The following is a 17,407-nucleotide window of genomic DNA, read 5'->3' on the forward strand; positions in this document are numbered from 1 at the left end:
AAAAATCTATACCCAGAATGTTGTCCTAATCATCTCAAAGGCTAACTATCTTTTTCAAATCTACTTTACAAACTCAGAAAAGTTAAATTGAGTGAAAGAGCCAAAATACCAAGATAAATACCAAAGCTACCAAATTAATGTGGGCGATGTAGACACTAGATGATGTTAAGCACCAAAAGTTGGGGTTCAGTCATGTGGAGAATTCACAAAGGCCATTTTCTTTGACAAAATGTAGATTTATTTAGGGAAGAAGTTATAGACAAAATGAAAGAATACAGTAGACACAGAAATGGTAAATATGAAATAGAGTTGGGAGAACATAAAAGGGGTTTTAATAATTAATGATGGAAAGAGCAAATCCCCTAATGGAACTTGCCATTTGCCAGGAGAAAGGAAATACCCCATGAGATTAGAGCATACTCTTAGCTGGAAGGCTGTCTTGAAAGGGTTATATAGCACTTCAAAAAAGTTAGTTAGCTATAAGGAAAAGTAGGATCAGGAGAGATAACATAGGCATGGTAGGGTTAGGAGAAATACCATAAGGTATGGTAGGGTTAGGAGATACCATGTGGTATGGGGAAGGAATAAGGGGAAAGATACTCCAAGTCAGGGTGCTGTGCCCAACTGATCCAAAGGAGTGCAACAGCCATGGGATGGCCCATAAATAGATTTAATAGGGAACATTTAACCTCAAGGACATGACTGGGATTTCTGACAGGACATGGCAAAGTGAGGCTGTTTGACCTCAGCGATTTGACACAACTTTGGGTTTCTAACTGGAAGACCTTCCCAGAGGATGGGACCATGGAGCTTAACTGATCTCTATCAGTGCCTTCTCCCTGCCTGACTCAGGGATTAATTTTTATTAATTCTTCAGTTTTTCTCTAATCACACCCAACATTGAAGATTTCATCAACATGGTACCAAATGTTAGCAACATTTACAAAGAACCATATTCATTGCATCATAACATTTCAATACATGAAAAAGTCAGACTTTTTACTACACAAAACTTATAACACTTTGCATGTAGGACACCTTAAATAACTTTAAATGATAAAGAATCTGATGATCATCTTAAGTCCAAACAATCTTTCTCAATTAGAGATGAGTAGTGTCATTAGCACAGTTCAAAATTTGATTATTGATCCATTCCCCCAATGCGCACACACACACACACACACACACACACACACACACGTTTTAGGATTCTTTTTTGCCATCTTAAACTGCCTATAATTTTTCCCAAGGTGTATTTTGCTTCTATGGAAATAATGGAGTATGAAGCATTTTCTTAGCTCTTATTTTAAATCCCTTACTTGACAAGGTGTCCTTTGAAGGATACCCATTTTCTATGTTCTTGTTGTTATTGAATTGTTTCAATCATGTTTGTCTCTTCCTGATCCCATTTGGGGCTTTCTTGGCAGAGATGTTGGAATTGCCATTCTCTTCCCCAGTTCATTTTACAGATGAGGAACTGAGGCAGAGTTAAGTAACTTGCCCAGGGACACAGAGTTAGTAAGTGACTGAAGTCTGATTTGAACTCATGAATAGGAGTCTTCCTGATTAGAAGTGATAGACCAGTGCTCTATCCATTGTGCCACCTAGCTGCTACTCTCCCACTATTATCAGGTAGTTTTTTTTTAAAAAAAAGATTCCTTATTATAAACGCAAAGACCATATGCATATTGCATTAAAGCACTAAGAGGCATCAATTAAATTAAGTATACTCTTCCTGCATGAATATAAAGAGCAGCTTTACTGATAAAGTGTCTGACAGAATAGTGATAGAGTAGACTCTGCAAGATATCTTACTTTCTCCTGATAAATAACATGGGGAATTCCTTCATTTTAAAGCCAGAAATAAGGCTGAAGATGCAAATAAATTTGGGAGACATGTTGTCTTAAAATCAGAAATATCTAAGTGACTGACATCAGTGCCTCCTACACAGAATACAATGAAGAAAAATTGTTTAAAATATAATGAATATAACATCATTTCATAAGGAACGATTTTTAAATGGGTAAAAAAAGAGATAAAATAAAAGCTTGAAAAAGGTGGGGAAAATGGCAGTAAAAATAAAAGAGAAAATTGCATAAAAGAAACTTTTGTCTTATCTGAAGACAGTCTTATTACACCAAAAATAATTAAATAAAATTAAACCCTGAGGCAGGTAGGAAGAAGGTACTGATAGAATTTAGCTCCATCATCCTATCCTCTGGGAAGCTCTTCCAGTTAGAAACCCAAGTAGTGTCAAACCCCTGAGGTTGGGCGACCTCTCCTTGCCATGTCCTGTCAGAAATCCCAGTCATTTCCCTATAAAATCTATTTATGCACCATCCCATGCCTGTTGCCCTCCTTTTGGAAGGCACTCTGCCTTTTAGTGTCTTTTCCCTTACTCCTTCCCCATGCCACATGGTATCTCCTAAATCCAGTGTCTCTCCAAAGCCCACCATTCCTTGTGACATTTCTTTTGATTTCCTTATAGCTAGCGAATTCTTTTGGGGTACTAAGTCCCTTCCAGGATTTAGCCTGCCAGTTAAGGGCATGCCCTAATTTCATGGGGTGTTTTCTTTTTCCTGCCAAAGGGAACTTGCCCTTTCCATTGCTGGTATCTATTGTATCCCTTCATTTTGCCTATAATCTATTCCACTAAACACTTCAGTAACAGGCATTCCTATTGCTACTACACCCTCACTAACAGGAAAACTAGACCAGAAGACGTGCCATTTGTTACCAGTATTGCCCAAATCTCTTGCTTGGGGGCATTTTTCTAGTAGTGCCCAAAATTGAATGACAGGTAACAATTCTCTTACCTTGGTTCTCAGTAGTGAGGCATGAAAAAGCAGAGAGAACTGTATTTCTTTCTTATTTCAGTCATTTCAAGGCAATGCAATTGATGAGAAGTATGTGGGAATATCCATTTTCACAAAATTCCATGTTTTTCATAGCCAGACTGAGAAAACACAAGGGAGAAAAGCCTATTAAATTTTAGGACTTGATGTTGATAAGTCAGACTTACAGAAAAAAAGGAACCATTATAATGAAACTTTCAATTAGCCAGCAGGAATATTAACTTCAGTTTAAACAAGCCCCTAAAAAGGGTTGTTTTCAATCAAATGGTCATTTTATACAAAATCTGATTAACTATTCTTCTGTCAAATGTTAGATACTTCAGCTATTTTAAAACCTTAAAAGAAGAACATCTACAAACTTCCTCTGGCCATATGACTCAGTCTGATAAGGCGTGTGGTCAGGTTAAATGAAAGAGTATATATGCCTATTTCCTTTAGAGGAAATTCCTCAGTGCAGACCATTAAATGTGTTTGTTTTTTTCTTATAATACTAACTAAAGGACATGTATGTAAATTGTAACCTCAAGATTGAATAAGCTTCTTCTGATATTTCTTTCATATCAAAAGTAAACAAATGTGGAGGGGGGGAATCCCTCTTGTTACCTCTTATATGAAATAATTGTTTGGTTTGTTTGGTTAGGGGTTTTTTTTGGTGGTTTTTTTTTTTCCTTTTTGGTTGGTTGGTTAGTTGGTTTTACAGGAAGAGAAATAAGTTTGACAGAAGAAAATCTTGACAGTTTTTACAATTTCTACTTCAAAAAAATGAAACATTCACACTGGATGATGTAATTAGGAGGATTTTAAAGGCTTCTGGAAAATATTTTCAAATATCTAACAATTTAGTGCATAAATAAAATTATAGTATAACAAGGGATATAAAAGAATAGAAACAGAGAAATAAAAGAGAAGAGGAAACTTATGAAATCCTATTTGCCTCCAAAATACATTTAATGAGAAATATGAAAGAAATAAGAAAAAGAACAGTAATTTGAAACTGTATTCTATCTGAGATCCCCAGGCAGACTACAGTTGAACCAGTTCTGTTTGTTTTGGGACTCTAGAAAAAAAGCTATTTATAGTAATCACAGGTAATTGAGCAAGGTAATTATTATGAGAAAAGACAAAAGAAATTTATTTACAAATCTTCCTAGGGATAGTGAAAATGGAGGAAGAAAGCAAGAGAATAGATGGGAAGAAAAATTAAACTCTGAATGGAAGTCCTTTAGAGTGAACTATGGGGGAAGTAAACTGGCAGTTTGATTTAGGAATATAATCTAGCATAAAGCATGGGACTGATTTGATAGAACATCCCAAGGGAGCTTTCTCATTGGTCATAGCCTTGAGGGAAAAGGGAAAGGCAAATGCGTGTAGTGTATATACTCTGGCTCCGTTTCACATAGCTGCCCTCAGGCAGCAACTGAAAAGTTGAATCGTTTTGGTTTTTTTCTCTCCTGACATCAACCAGATTCTCCACCTTCTGTGTTCTCTTACTATTAGGGGACACCAAAAAGTGCCCCAGTTCTATTTATCCACCTAATATCATTTAGTTTTCACAAAAGAATATTATCCTAAAGATATAGTAAGAACAAAAATAAAGGCATTCCTACTAAATGGTGAATGGGATAAACTAAGTGAAGACCTCTCATGGGGATGTAGCTTCAAACTATGCCCTAATTGTGTTTTGAGATTTTGCAGTAACAATTTGAGCAATAATTAATAATAATTAAAAAACTGCAGGTGTTTGTCCTGAATGAACATTTCCCTTCCTGTTTCCCCTCCCCCACCTCATAATTAGTATTTAAGTACTTCTTTTAAAGTCTATGATGTCTGCAAACATATATTGTATCTAGGATATATTGCAACATATCCAACATATAAAGGACTGCTTGCCATCTAGGGGAGGGGGTGGAGGGAGGGAGGGGAAAAAAAAATCAGAACAGAAACGAGTGTCAATATAAAGTAATTATTAAATAAAAATAAAAAAAAAAAAAAGTCTATGATGGCTTTGGGAATTCAGGAAACAAAATTCTCTCATCCAAGAATATCTGCTTGTATAGCAGTTCTTTATGGAAATTTGAATTGAGTTGTTCTTTTCTGGGATACACTTCCCCAGACGATAGAAGAAAAGGTGTGGGGAGGGGACACTTATGGACTATAAATCTTGTGTTTTGCACTTCTCTACTGACACCTTGTCTGTTAGAAGTTGCCCTTCTTTTTTTTTTAATAAAGCTTTTTATTTTCAAAACACATGCACAGATAATTTGACAATGTTGGCCCTTGCATAGCCTTGTGTTTCAGATTTTCTCCTCTTTCCCCTATCCCTTCCCTAGATGGCAAGCAATTCAATATATGTTAAACATATTAAAATATATGTTAAATCCAATATGTATAAACATATTTATATAATTGTCTTACTGCACAAGAGAAATCAGATTTTAAAAAAAAGAAAGTAAATGAGTAAGAAAACAAAATGTAAGTGAACAACAACAAAAAGAGTGAGAATGTTATGTTGTGATCCACATTCAGTTCTTACAGTTCTTTCTCTGGGTGTAGATTGCTCTCTTCATCACAAGATCATTGAAACTGGCATCAATCATCTCATTGTTGGAAAGAGTTACATTCATCAGAATTGATCGTCATATAATATTGATGTCGTGATGTACAACAATCTCCTGGTTCTGCTCATTTCACTTAGCATCAGTTCCGTAAGTCTCTCCAGGACTTTCTAAAATCATCCTCCTGATCATTTCTTATAGAACAAATTCTATCCCGTGTGTCGCCGCCAGCAGGGGCGAGCTGGTGGTGCTTGAGGTGGACAAGGCGGGCATGCTGGCAGAGCTGGCGAAGAAGAATTTGAACGTCGAATAAATATGAAATAGAGTTGGGGGAGCATATAGTTAGAAAAGGAAAAAAGATAAGTTTCCTCAGGGGAACTCACAATAAACCAGGAGAAAGGAAATACTCCATAGATGTAGGAGAAAGCTATTGTCTGGCAGTTTAGATTGACCAGTTAGCTAGAGTAAGGAGAATGGTCTCATTAGAAGGAAGGCACTATAAGGGAGAGAGAGTACCTCCTGCAGAGTATTTAGCAAAGATTTTCATCATAGGCAGATTTTTTTATGGGAGAAATGTACTCTTAGGGATTTCTCAGGTGTAAAGGCTCAAACTCAAGAGGGAGGGGGAATCAAGAGGGAGAAGAAGTGCTAGAGAGCTCAAAGGTAGGGAAATCAAGCCAGATTGAATAAACCTGGCAGATTAGTTCCCAGACCAAGGGATCTGTTAATAAGTTATGTTAATGTCGTATGTAAATATGTTAATAATAATAAGATATGTTAATAAATATCTCAAAAAGTTGTTTGAATATACCCATGTTGGGGGATGAACAGTGGAGGAATTGCTAAAGAGTACCTTCCTAGATAGTCTGGGAATTATCTGATAATAGCTTCTTTCTGACAAGGGAAGAAAGTAAGTCACATCATGAGCACATTCACTGCCAGATAAGGTATGGATGATGAAGAGTCCTCTTTCCAGCTACCACTAGTCTAGGTTACAAAGATCTTTCCCAAAGATTGCCTTTGAAGATATGCCCCTTAACACGCCCCTTGAGGCATGTGTGTTGTGCCAATTACAAACTTGGAGTTCTGGGGTGCTAAAGTTCCCTCTTGACTTCTCAAAGATCATAAGAACAGAAATTCCTTTACCTGAGAACAAACACAAAGGTTAAGGACTTCCTGGGGAGGATCTCTCACATTATAGCATTATCTCCCACCAAACATTTTAAGTGAAGTCACGTTACTAAAACAGAGGCTAAAAGAAGGTGAGAAACTAGATCAGTCCTGACTTAGGCCTTTTAAATAACTACCTATAGTCAAAGAGCTTTCTATTTGCCGTATTTTTAGCTAGTGAGAACCAGTTAAAGATATCTGTCTATCTTCCCCAGGCTTTTCAGGCATTTCTATCTTATATCACAACTTTCTTAGAAGCTTTAAATGGAAATACGATGGATATATTTGCCAAGTCAAATTAAATAGTGTAACAATAAATAGTAAGTAGTAATAGTAAGGAGCAAAGAGTAAATAGAGTAACAGCTTACTCTGTATGAAAGGAGAGTAAGAATAAATGGGAGGAAATATAGTTAGCAATAATTAATTGTAAAAAGAATTTTGAAGCAAGTTTCTCTGATAAGACCTTATTTTTCAAACAAGGAATTGAGTCAATTTTATAAAAATAAGAGCACAATTAATAAAAGATCAGAAGATATGAATTATTCCCAAAAGCTATAAAATCATGCTTATCTTTTGACTTAACAACACCACTACTAGGCATAAATCTCAAAAAAAAATTTTAAAAAGGGAAAGGTACAAAAATATTTATACCAGCTCTTTTCTCAGCACACACAAGAAAAAAATGGAACCGGAGGGGGTGAAATGAATGGCTGAATAAATTGTGGTATGCGATTATGATGGAATATTATTCTGTGGTAAATGAAGAGTAAGAATGCTCTCAGAAAAATTGGAAAATTCTCCATGAACTCAAGCAAAGTGAAATATACTATATGTAAAGTAATAGCAATGTTGTAGGATGATCAGCTGAGAATGACTTTGTTATTCTTATTGATACAATGATCCACAGCTACTCTGAAGGACTTAGATGAAAAATCTTATCCATAATGAGAGGAAGAACTGAAGGCATCTAAATACAGATTGAAGAATTCTCTCTCTCTCTCTCTCTTTTTTCTGTGTGTGTGTGTGTGTGTGTGTGTGTGTGTGTGTGTGTGTGTGTGTGTGTGTCTGTCTGTCTGTCTCAACTTTATTTTTCTTGAGAGTTTTTTTTTTTGGGGGGAAGATCTATATTTTCTTTCACAACATAACATAAAAATTTTTGGTATAACTTCACATGTGCTTTCTTAATTAGGGGTGGGAATGGGGAATAAGGGAGAGAATCTGGAACTCATTGTTTTAAAAACAAATGTAAAAATAATTTTAAATCTAATTGAAGAAAAATTAAAATATTAAAACATATAATGTGGAGATGAGGTCCTGAATAGTATGTTGGAGAAACTAAAGAATTGATCTCTGAAGCAAGCAGGGAGAAGGAACTGATAGAGATCAGTTTAGCTCCATGATCCCATCCACCCTCTGGGGATCCATCCTCCATGCCATGTCATGTCCATGAAGTTAAATTTTCCCTTATAGAATCTACTTATAGGACATCCCATGGCTGCTACCTTCCTTTGGATCAATCTGCTATGGCACTCTGCTTTGTGGTGTCTTTCTCCTTATGCTATGTGGCATCTCTTCTAATTGGGCTATGTTTCTTAACCCCACTTCTTTCTCCTCCTCCTCATTGCTAACTAACTTTTTGAGGTACTAAGTCCCTTTTGGGATTTAATCTGTCAGTTAAGAACATGCCCAATATCCTGAGGTGTTCCCTTTCTATTGGGTAATTTTGAATTACATAGAGGAACTTGTTTTTCATATGTTTTCTGAACTCTATTTCATATTTACCATTCCTTGTATCTATTGTATCCTTTCATTTTGTCTGTTAATTATTCTCCTAAATAAATCTACCTTTTGCCAAAGAGAATGGCCATTGTGATTCTTCACATGACCAAACTGCCACTTTTGGTGCCTACCATCATCTGGTATCTATATCACCTACATCAGTAGTATTAGGAAAACCTTGAAAATTACCATTAAATTACTTTATAAAACTAGACAAAATAAAAACAAAGCTCGTCCAGAGGAACAAAGAGTCAAAAATCTCAAGAGAAAGAATGAAAGAAAAATAGAGATGAAGGTGATTTACTATCATGCATACATGTACATGTACATGTGTATGTAGATATATTTGTGCTAGAGAACAGTTAAAATTGAACATTTGATAAATTTAATAGTTTAAGTTCAGAAGATAATTGAGCATAAGATAAATTTTGATAAACCCAAAGATATCAGTTACTTGGATAAAGCACTTTCTAGTAAACAACATTTTACACCTTATACCACAATAAGTTCCACATGACCTAAATTCAAAAAGTCACATCACCAAAAAAAGAAAAAAGGAGGAGAAATAAGAGAGAAGAAAAAACACATTTTACAAATATGTCTAAGGGGAAAAAATTTAACTAAAAAAGGAAAGAAGTAATATCGTATAAGATAAAATAGAAAATTTTGATTGCGTAAAATTGAAAAACTTGTACATAAGCAAAATTAAAGTAGCTAGAATTAGAAGAGAAGGTTAATTGAGGAAAATTTTATAGTAAAAAACTTTGATAAAGGTCTAACATTAAAGATAAATATGGAATTGAGACAAATATATCAAATATATAAGAATGAGCAATTCCCCAATTGGAGATATAACCACATTTTTGAACAGACAATTATCTGAGGGAATGAAGAAATATTTGTGAAAATATTCATAGAATATCAATTTCCATTTTTTTGTGCTGATAAAAGAGCTGGTATAAACATTTTTATACCTATAGGTCCTTTCCCTTTTAAAAAATCTCTTTTGGAATTAATTCCTTGCAGTGGTGTTAAGTCAAAAGATAAGCATGATTTGAATTATCAAAAGAAGAAATGTAAGCTATGAATAATACGAAGAATGATTCAATTACTATTAACAAGACAAATATAAGTTAAACCAATTCTGATCTACCACTTCACACCCATAAGATCTGAAAAGATGACAAAAGATTCAACTGGTGAATGTTGAAGGGACTATGGGAAGACAAGTGTACTAGTGGTGGAAATGTAAATTGACCCAACTATTCTGAGTAACAATTTAGATATACTCCAAAAATCAATAAGCTACCTATACTCTCTAACTCAGAAATAACACTACTAGGTATGTCTCAAAAAAGTAAAAAATAGAGGGAATGAAGAAACATGAGTGTAAATATTCATAGAATTTTTTGTTATAGTCAAGAACTATAAAAAATATGAATGACTTCTGAATCAGATGAGCAACAGAATGGTAGGCTATACATTTTCTCCAATACCTTTCAAACCAAACCAAAGATAAAATAACTTCAGCTGTCTCCATGGTCTAGGAGACCAAGAATCCAAAAGAAGGTTAAAGGAAAAAAAAAAAAAAAAAGAACTGACCATTCACTGAGCTTACTCGGCACTTCTCTTCTATTTCCCTTTTATCATTAGAAAGGATGCAATAGCAGAACCAAAAACACAATACCAGCTTATATGAAAATGTATCCCTATGCTGGGTTCCCTGATTCCTCTTTCCAGTGCCACAGAGACACCAGATACAAGATGTGGAAATTTTCTGGAGTCTTAACATTTGGCTTGTCCGTAGCCCTTCAGAGTAAAAGCCTTCAAGGAGATGAAACCAGAAGTATCAATATTGCACAGCTGATAGTTCCAAATTGCTGGTTCTGTAGAAAACAGGCCCTGAACCATTTGTGCTAACAAACTTTTAACTGCCAGTCCTGTTCCAAGGAACAGAGTAAATTAGGAACTCCTCACATTGTTTGTAGGACTGTGTTTATGGGCAACTATGCAACAATCCATCAAGCCTGAAGGAAGAACCCAAACATTCAGCTGGGGCCACTTCTGAGTCTAAAATCAGTTAGGGTAGAAATTAGTAGGTTGGTGATCTGTGTATTAATCAGAGAGGGAACTAAGACACTTTAAGAGCTAGCCCCTCAAGTGATTTCAATAGACTTGTGATGGAAAAAAGCCATCTGAATCCAGAAAAGAATTGTGGGGACTGAAGGTGGATCACAGCATAATATTTTCATCTTTTTTGTTGTTGTTTGTTTTTTTTTTCCCATTCCCCCCCCCCCTTTTTTCTTGTGCGGCATGATTAATGTGGAAATATGTTTAGAAGAACTGCACATATTTAACCTATATTGGATTACTTACTGTCTAGGGGAGGGGAAGAGGGAGAAAGGGAGGAAGAAAAATATGGAACATAAGGTTTTGCAAGGGTGAATGTCGAAAACTATCTTTGCATGTATTTTAAAAATAAAGAAGCTTATACACACACATACAATATGTATATATGTTTAGAGACCCAGCTCCCAAGGAAATGACAATCTGAGGAAAAGGAATCAGGAATAAGCAATAAGGAAAAGGGGCAGAAGAGAAGAAGAGTGTGTGGAACTGATGCTAAACCCCCTTACCGAAATTGAACTATTCAGAGGCATCTTCATATACAAACAGGAAGCATTTATTAGGTCCTTGCAAGAAGAGGTCCAAGCACATCAGCTGAACAGATACATTGCCTTTCAGCTACCATCTCCCCGCATGGTGTGCCTGGAAATAGTGAATAGTTAAATAGCAAAAGACTTGGGTTCATTGGATGGATTGAAAAGGAAGTAAACATTGACCAGTGGATCAGCAATGGTATCTACTTCCTATGAGTCTCCGTAATTTCCTGAAGCTTAGACCTAGGGTCTGATCTTTTCCATCCTACAGCCCTCTGAGAATAAGGATCACGTGACCTTTTGAAATTCAGGCCTAAGGTCTGATCCACTCCATCTCATAGACTTTTTTGAGAAATTTTCACCTGGTCCCACTTAGGGGCAAGAGAGAAAGAGACAGAGACAGATTCAGAGAGGAAAAAAGAGACAGAGACAGAGAAAGACAGAGAAATTGAAAATACAAAGATTCCTTTCTGAAAGAAATTTTAGAAATCTTGACTATAAACAGATAAACCAATAGGAAAAACAGAATGAAATTTGGATCAACAAAAGAGTTCAGAAATCTGTGAATAAATACTGCAAACAAAGGAAAATGATCCAGCATTTGATGAAACACTAATGTGAAACCATAACATGCTATTCCTGAATATTTTTAAAAAGAAATATGAACTAGGAAAATAAAATGTATGGCCTGCACAGCAAATATAGTAAGCAAAATAGAAAAACTTAACTTTATCACAGAAATGAAAGAGAGAAAAATGGATTGGGAAAACAAAAACATAGAAATGAAAGACAATCCAAAAGAAGAGCAAAAACCAAGAATATTAAAAGAAAATATACTCAATATGTAAGCAAGCAAAGCAAACAGATCTTGAAGACAGGATATGTAGAAACTGATATTACTTACTTCCCCTGTCAGGAAGAAGCTAGCCTCAGATAATTCTATTATCAGATAATTCCCAGACTATTTAATAAGGAACTCTTTTAAAAATAATAATAACTTAAAAAAAAAAAAAACAAAGCTACGAGTAAGCTCTCGTTAAAAAACCAAAAAAAAAAAATAATAACTTTTTATTTTTCAAAATACATATAAAGATAGTTTTCAACATCCACCCTTGCAAAAGCTTGTGTTCCAAATTTTCCTCCTTCCCTCCTTCCCCTTTCCCCCTTTCCCTTAGAAAGCAAGTAATCCAATATATGTTAAATGTACAATTCCTCTAAATACATTTCCACATTTATCATGCTGCACAAGAAAAATCATATCAACAAGGGGAAAAAACGAGAAAGAAAAAACAAGCAAGCAAACAACAACAACAACAAAAGTGACAATACTATGTTGTGATTCACATTTAATTGATAGTCCTCTCTCTGGATGTTTGGAATTGCCCTGAATCATCTCAATGTTGAAAAGACCCAAGTCCTCCATAGTTGATCATCATATAAACTTGTTGCTGTGTACAATGTTCTCCTAGTTCTACTCACTTCAACTAGCATCAGTTCTTTTAAGTTTCACCAGGTCTTTCTAAAATCATTCTGCTGATCATTTCTTATACAAAAATAATATTCCATGAATATCATAACTTATTCAGACACTCTCCAACTAATAGGCTCAATTTCCAATTCCTTGCCACTACAAAAAGGGCTGCTACAAACATTTTTGCACTTGTGGGTCCTTTTTCCTTTTTTATGATCTCTTTGGGATACAGACCTAGTAGTGAGACTGCTGGATCAAAGATTATGCACAGTTTGATAGCCCTTTGCTAGAAAAGAACTCTTTAGCAACCCCCATTGTCCATCCCCCAAACTCTGGGTAGCTTCAAACAACCTTTTGAGTCTTTAGCCTGGTACATTCTGGCTCCTGACTCCTTCCTCTGAGTTCCTGCCTTTACTTCTATGGTCTCATTGAGAAAAACCCTCAAGAATAAATTTTCCCTATAAAAGATTTGCTTATGATGAAAATCTTGGCTCAAGTTATTTTTAGGACTAATCCCACTGCAGATATCAGAGAAGACACATTCCCTTCTCTCCCTCATAGTGCTTTGCCTCTAATGGCACCATTCTCTTTATTGTAGCTAACTCTGCTCAGTCTAACCTGACAGGAAATGACTTCCTCCCACTTCATGGAGTATTTTCTTTCTCTTGTTTTATTTTAAATTCCCCTGAGGAACTTGCCTTTTTCCTTTTCTAACTATATGCTCTCCCAACTTTATTTCATACTTATCATTCCTGGTGTGTAGCCCCTTCCCCTAAATAAATCTACCTTTTGTCAAAGAGAATGATCATTGTGAATTTGTCACATGTTTATTTTGAAATATATATTACTATCCCAGCCACCTCAGAAACAACCCAAGTATCATAGGTTTCCTAGAAGAATATGATAGGACAAAAAAACCTTGATTGATTATCTCTCATTCTCAAAGAATATCAAAATGACTGTGTCAAGGTACAGTGTGACAAATAATGTCTAATCAGACCAATATAAACTCTGAAGGCTCTACCATAAGTCAAGCAAAAAATTTAATATTCATACATTCACAATGAAATCTCTAAATCTATACATCTCATGTTAATTTTGAGCTACTGCAATTATATAGGACAGAGCCTTCTTTGATGAGGGCATGCCATATTGGGTCATCCTGTGCCAATTTCATAATCAATTTCAAAGTTTTTCAGATAAACCTTGAGAATGTCCTTGTATTACTTCTGACAACCACGTGAGTGCTTATCTTGTGTGAATTTTCTATAAAATAATCTTTTAGGCAAAAGTACACTTAGTATTTGAATAACTTGGCCAGCCCATTAAAACTATGCTCTTTGTAGAAGAGTTTGAATGCTTGACCTTAATACTACATTGAAAGAAATAGTGGAAGAGAATGGGTCAGAACTTCTGAACATAAAAAATGAAATTTCAGTTAAAAGAATTCACAGATACATCCAGAAAATAATACAAGGTGTAAACCCCAAGACACAAAGTTCTTAAATTTAACACAAATTCAGAAACAAGTTCTGCAAGTCCTCAAGAGAAAGACCTTCAAATACAAAGTTGACTACTTGTCCTAGTGAAGGAGAGTAGGAAACCCAGGGGGCAAGTGGCACCTAGGGAGATTTCCAGGCAAATATACAAAGAAAGACAAAAGTGTCAACAAGAAAGGGTATTGATCAGTAGGGAGGGAAGTGTCCTACCATGGGACAATGGCCTCTCTGACATCTGCAATAATTGGCATAGTCCTGAAAGTGAGACACAATGGAAAAAGGGAAACCATTGGATAAGCCCTACAAAGTAGAGGCAGAAAGCACCTCGAGGGCAGAATGGCTACCTTGAAAGCTTTGAATGTATGAAAAATACACAGAGAAATGAAAGACCAAATTATTATAGGAATTGATTGGTTGTTGTCCTTTGTTTTCAAAGAGGACCAAAATGACATCACTATGTTAAGAGTCAATGTGAATGTCTATGTCTAATCAAATCAATATGAGCTTAGGAAGTTCTACTAGGTTGGGCACAAATAATTCATATGAACATTTAAAATGGAGATATCTCTAAATTTCTCATGTTTCTTTTGAACGACTACAATTCTGCTTCACTCACAGAATATAGCCTTCTTTGATGGCAGCATGTCTTATATCACTTCTTCTGATTTCTATGTTAGTGTTTGTCTTATGTAACTTCTTTGAAAATCTGTCTTTTAGGAAATTTTTTTGAGGCAATTGGGGTTAAGTGATTTGCCCAGGATTACACAGCTAGGAAGAGTTTAAGTATCTGAAGATTTGAACTCAGATCCTCCTGAATTCAGGGCCAGTACTCTATCCCCTATATCACATTGGTTCCAGTAATATGGTCAGTTTCCAAAACCTTCCAATCACATGTTGTTGTTGTTCAGTTATTTCAATTGTGTCCCACTCTTTGTAACATTATTTGGAGTTTTCTTATCTCATAGGGTCATTAGATTCCACTTATCTAATTCTAATTTTTAAGGAATGATTTCCTTTACTTAGCTTTTGTACCTCCTTTTCCATTTGGCTAATTCTACTTTTTAAGGAGTGAATAAGAAATCTCCTTATTAGTAGTAAGTTCATTTCAAATCATTGTAAGGACGTGACTTTCCCCATATGAACCTAATTCCCATGTAAACCATGAGAACCCAATGGAGGAAGGACGTGACTCCCCCTGTGAGGACTTGACTACTCTCTCACCCCAAGAGCATTATATTTTAACTCCTTCTCCTATGAAAACCTGACCATTCCTTGACCCATAAGAACATATATTTCAACTCTTTCCTTTTTAATCTATAAGACAGGCATGTACCACCTGTGTTTTAGCTCCAATTATATGATTCCAGGAACTCGCCACTCCTTGGAACTGTTGCTGTTGATAAGGACTGGCCCCTTATCAATGCAACATTTGATTATAACCACCTGGAGCCCTAGTTGGTGCGTCCTTGTCTTAGATGAGGTCTTCATTTGGCCCAAAACCTTCTTTGTTTGGACCCCTATAAAGAGTGGGCAAAGCATTCTCCACTTTGAAGCCTTACCTATGGAGATGACAATCTGCCTAGGACTTTCCCGATCGAGACTCACAGGCTGAAATATCGGGGCCTTCCCAGCCGTCCAATTAGAGTTGAAGCTCCCTCGATCATACTGAGTAATGTATTCCCTCTCTTTCTCTGCTATTCTAAACATAATCCTTATTATTCTTTGCCTCTTGTATATTATTTGCTGTATGTGTTGTTATTGCAAGCATTCTATCCCGTGCATTGTATAATTATATTTTACCTTTACTTTAACTGAGCCTGAGAGCGTCATTTATAAAAGCGGATGCGAACTTCTCTTAAAAATCATATAACATTAATAGAACAAAGAGTCATTTTCTTTGGTGGATTTTTTTTTCAATTTGGCAATTATATTTTTTAAGGAATTGTTACTGTTGTTTTTCAGCCAATTTTTATCCTTTTTTTCCAAGCAGTTGACTCTTTTTTTTTTTTTTTTGCATATCTCTCATTTCCTTTCCCAATTTTTCTCCTACCTCTTTTATTTGATTTTTTAAAGTACTTTTTGAGCTCTTCCAAAAAGATTTTTTAGGCTTGAGACCAATTCATATCCCACTTTGAAGTTTTGCATGTAGACATTTTGTAATCTTCTGAGATGATGTTTTTAAATCTTCTTTGTCACCCTGACCACCACTATGGTCAAGTTCTTTTTTGTTTCTTGCTCATTTTTTTTTTTTTACCTATTTCCTGGCTTTGAAGTTGAGCTCTCCTCCTTGGGTTTGGAAGGCACCGCCCCAAGCTTTTTGTGCTAGGGGACACAAGCTGGGCCACTAGATTTGAGTGCTGGGGTTTCAGATGATGAAGACTTGCTCATTTTACTAGGATAGTCCAACCTAGATTTATTTTTTTAACTACCCATTGTACTATCTAATTGTCCTTTCAGTCACATACCAGTTGATGAAACCAGGGCAGGTGGGGTTCCCTCATAGGAATCTATTGATTTCATCATAGATTCCTATGAGGGAACCCCACCTGCCCTGGTTTATGAACTCAGGACATTGCTGTCCTATATCAGCACCAGAAGTCTTACCCAGAATTCTTAGCACTGGATAATTTCCTTATTATATTGAATTGAGAAAGATGAGTACAAAAAGAAGCACTGGTGATTCCTGTTAGGTTAAGAGGAAAAATCATCTTGTATGATCACCAAGATGACTATAGCTGCTATTCTTTCTAACAATAGATTATGGCCCAGAGGCACATTTAAAAAAAAAAAAAAGAAAAGAAAAGTTACAAATGGCTTCAGTGGATTCAGCATCATAACTAATGATTTATACTTTGTAACTAATCTTGTTTTAGGAAAGCAACTAGTATCAGTCATTTGGAAGCAAGGAAAAAGGAAAGAAAGATAAAATAGATATCTACAAAGTGTTTTAAGAAGAATGAGGAATAAATATTACAATTCCTTCAGCTTCTTCCAGTTCCTTCCCAGCTTCAGCAAAAGTTGCCACAGGTCTTTCTTTACGGGAAGTGAAAGGATGTGGTCACCACATCAAAACCAGAGCCTAACCACCACTGATGTTGATAAAGTAACCCATATAGAGAGTCAGGCACAGGAAGAAGAATAATTTCTCAAGTTTTTAGGAGTTTTCTTCTATTTCTTTATCTCCACCTATCATCATGGGTAGAAACATGTTATCTTCCCAAGTTACTCAAAAGAAAAAGGAAGAGGAAGGAGAATTTCATAGAATTTGTATTCATCATCTAATGATATGAGAGGTGAGTATATTTGTGGATATATTCTAACAAAAAAAACATACAAAAAATAAATTAAACTAAATAGCCTATTCTCATTAATGTGTGTGAGGTAAAATTTGTCATCATTCCATACCTCACCTTAGAA

The sequence above is a fragment of the Antechinus flavipes genome, chromosome 3, assembly GCF_016432865.1.
Source record: "Antechinus flavipes isolate AdamAnt ecotype Samford, QLD, Australia chromosome 3, AdamAnt_v2, whole genome shotgun sequence".
Classification (NCBI taxonomy): Eukaryota; Metazoa; Chordata; class Mammalia; order Dasyuromorphia; family Dasyuridae; genus Antechinus; species Antechinus flavipes.